Source organism: Suncus etruscus, chromosome 3 (genome assembly GCF_024139225.1).
Source record: "Suncus etruscus isolate mSunEtr1 chromosome 3, mSunEtr1.pri.cur, whole genome shotgun sequence".
NCBI classification, from domain to species: Eukaryota; Metazoa; Chordata; class Mammalia; order Eulipotyphla; family Soricidae; genus Suncus; species Suncus etruscus.
In genome coordinates, this window is record NC_064850.1 from 166244256 (window position 1) to 166248171 (window position 3916).

The following is a 3916-nucleotide window of genomic DNA, read 5'->3' on the forward strand; positions in this document are numbered from 1 at the left end:
AGTAAAATAAAATTACCAAATAATTTCATTCATATGTGGAACATAAATAAATCTAGAAGTTAATTGAGAATGTATAGTAAAACAACTCTAAAACACTATAAAAACAATAGTAATTAGCAGAGGGAAAGTTGAAGTGAACTTAAAATTGATTGTGTGCTCACTGTAATAACATGTTGGTGCCAGAACTTTGGTGATTTTAGACTACTGAAGAAAAATCCAGTAGATAGAAAATTTAAAAAAAAGGCTCTGTTCTATCAATTGTAAGACAAAAGCAAAAGCACTACATTTATTGTTTATACAATAGAATAAAGATTTGGGAATACTGGGCCCTGAGAGATAGCACAGTGGCGGTTGCCTTGCAAACAGCCCATCCAGGACCAAAGGTGGTTGTTTCGAATCCCGGTGTCCCATATGGTCCCCCGTGCCTGCCAGGAGCTATTTCTGAGCAGACAGCCAGGAGTAACTCCTGAGCACCGCCGGGTGTGGCCCAAAAACCAAAAAAAAAAAAAAAAAAAAAGATTTGGGAATAATTTAATAAGTTGAGTGTAGGCACAATTCTTAGAATGTTTGAAAAATAGGACTTATATATGTATACTGTGAATATACATATGCACACATATGTATACATACATATATACACATGTGTATATATACACACATATGTAGGTGTATGTATATATGGGGCCACACTTTTCAGTGCTCAAGGGTTACTCTTGGCTCTGTGCTCAGAAATTACTCCTGGCTGGCTCAAGGTACCACATGGGATGCCTGGGATTGAAGCCAGGTCAGCTGTGTTCAAGTCAAACACCTTACCTGCTGTGCTATCACTCTGGCCCAAGAGTTATAAATATTAAAATTGAAATAAATGAAATAACTCAAAAATCAAGCTTGGACTCAATTAGGTGGAAAACACAATTTAGAAAATTTTGCATGAAAACATTTAATAGATTTAGCAAATTTTTATAAGCCTAAAATAAGATAAAAATGCTACAACATGCAACATAGAGGACTAAAATATGAATACTAGGGTCTAGAGCTATACTATAGCCACTTGCCTTGCATGCAGCCAGGCTTCCATCTCCAGCACAATATATGGCCACACAGCACAACCAGGAGTGATTCTTGGGCTTTTAAAAAGTTTGAATTCTGAGAGAATTCAAATGTGTCTCAAAACCAATTAAAATTGTTAAAGATAAAAAAGAACTTGAAGTGAGCATGTAATAAAAGCAAGAGAAAGACAAGCAGAAGTAATATTTGAAGAAAATCTAAATAACATTTCCCATTATAATGAAATATACCAACTCAACAAAGGCAAAAATATAAATGAACACAAATTAATTTATATTCATTTAAGTTATAATGAAGCTGCATGAGGCAACTTACAAATAAAATGGTTAAACCATTAAAACATTAGGTTTATTTTTAAAGTAAAATTTAAGCAAAATCTGATCACTGTTTGGGGTGCCAGGAATCAAACCCACAATCAAACCTCAAAGGGAGATATGAAGTGTATGTTATGCTATACACAGTACTGTAGCCATGATTTCTTTCTTTCTTTCTTTCTTTCTTTTTTCTTTCTTTCTTTCTTTCTTTCTTTCTTTCTTTCTTTCTTTCTTTCTTTCTTTCTTTCTTTCTTTCTTTCTTTCTTTCTTTCTTTCTTTCTTTCTTTCTTTCTTTCTTTCTTTCTCTCTTTCTTTCTCTCTTTCTCTCTCTCTTTCTCTCTCTTTCTCTCTCTCTTTCTTTCTTTCTTTCTTTCTTTCTTTCTTTCTTTCTTTCTTTCTTTCTTTCTTTCTTTCTTTCTTTCTTTCTTTCTTTCTTTCTTTCTTTCTTTCTTTCTTTTCTTTCTTTCTTTCTTCTCTCTCTCTCTCTCTCTCTTTCTTTCTTTCTTTCTTTCTTTCTTTCTTTCTTCTTCTTTCTTTCTTTCTTTCTTTCTTTCTTTCTTTCTTTCTTTCTTTCTTTCTTTCTTTCTTTCTTTCTTTCTCTCTTTCTTTCTTTCTTTCTCTCTCTTTCTCTCTTTCTTTCTTTCTTTCTTTGTTTTCTTTCTTCTTTCTTTCTTTCCTTCCTTCCTTTCTTTCTTTCTCTCTTTCTCTCTCTTTCTTTCTTTGTTTTTCTCTCTTTCTCCCTCTTTCTTTCTTTCTTTCTCTTTCTTTCTTTCTTTTTCTTTCTTTCTTTCTTTCTTTCTTTCTTTTCCTCTTCTTTCCTTCCTTCCTTCCTTCCTTCTTCCTTTCTTTCTCTCTCTTTCTTTCTTTCTTCTTTTTCTTTATTTTTCTTTCCTTCTTTCTTTTCTTTCATTTTCTTTGTTTTTTCTTCTTTCTTCTTTTTTCCTTCTTTCCTTTCTTTCTCTTTCTTCTTTCTTTTCTTTTATTCTTTCTTCTTTCTTTTTCTTTCTTTATTTTTCTTTCCTTTCTTCTTTATTTTCTCTTTCCTACTTTCTTGTCTCTTTCTTCTTTTTCTTTCTTTGCTTTTTCTTTTCTCTCTTCTTTAATTTTCCCTTCTTTCTTTTATTTCTTTCTTCTTTCTTTCTTTCTCTCCTTTTTCTTTTTCTTCTCTACATTCCTTCCTTCCTTTCTCACTGTCTGTCTTTCTACTTTTCTTTCTTTTTCTTCTTTCTTTCCGTTGCTTTGTTTTCAAAAATTCATTCAATTTTTTAGTTTTAGTCCCCATAATTTATAATATTGCCAATGATAGGATTTTATGAATACAATGTTCTAAGCACAGATTTTCTTTTCTCAACCATTGTTTTAGGGTTGCTCTTTCTTGCCATCCTACCCTTTCCCCCACCACATTAAATTTCGTTCTATAGACTAGCTCTGACCCAAATTTTCAATTTCTTTCTTTCTTTCTTTCTTTTTTTTTTTTGATTTTTGGTTTTCGGTTCACATCCGGCAGCGCTCAGGGGTTACTCCTGACTCTACGCTCAGAAATAGCTCCTGGCAGGCTTGGAGGACCATAGTATGGGATGCCAGAATTGGAACCACCATCCTTCTGCATGCAAGGCAAACGCCTTACCTCCATGATACCTCTCAGGCCCCCACTTTTCAATTTCTTAATTGAAACACTATAAATCAGCAACACTATCAATCAAAGAAAACGTACTGAGAACTTGAGAGACCGATAAATTAATAATTGTGATTATAATGTTTAAAAATTATATGAAATTCAAAATATTTATAATTAAGAAAAGGGGCATAAAGTCACATAACTGGAGAAAAAATGTAAGATTATAGATATAAGCCCATTAGCCTTGTTTTATATGTAAAATTTGACTATGAAAATTAAAATATAAAATAAAGACTTAAAATATAAAACATTCTTGATAAGAAAGATAGTAACCATCATATGGAAAATAAAGTATTGTAGGTTGTTAATTCTCATAGTATGCTAAGAGTCTCTATTTCTAGAATGATGTACAGAAGGACAATTGCTCTGATAGTTGGAAACATTATAGATCAAGCAACGTGTTAAATCATTTGTCTACGACCATACCACCCTGAACACGCCCGATCTTGTCTGACCTCGAAAGCTAAGCAGGGTCAGGCCTGGTTAGTACTTGGATGGGAGACCACCTGGAAATATAGGATGGGAGACCACCTGGGTGCTGTAGGCTTAAAACAATCATTTAAATATGCAAAACATTTAGTAATGGAACTGTTAAATAATTTTTTGAGTTGTCATAATTCATGTAAAATATGAGGAATATGTAAAATATGAGGAATATCAATTAAAATCTTTTCGGTGCCTTGGTATTATCATTGTCAATCATTATCACTATAATTGACTGATCTATAATGCGATTGTCTTTATTGAGAAATAAAAAGTGATTTGTTCTAGCGTAAATGGTCCCCATTTGGTTGCTTTGGGAATCATTTTGTTCCTTCATATGTCTTTTGGACATGTTCATTTCTTTTTATTTCAA

The 3916-nt window shown here is 32.5% G+C and overlaps 1 pseudogene; it reads left to right on the plus strand.

Annotated features, from left to right (window-relative positions):
- Nucleotides 1-3472: 3472 nt before the first annotated feature.
- Nucleotides 3473-3589, plus strand: LOC126005487 (uncharacterized; annotated as a pseudogene).
- Nucleotides 3590-3916: the final 327 nt, after the last annotated feature.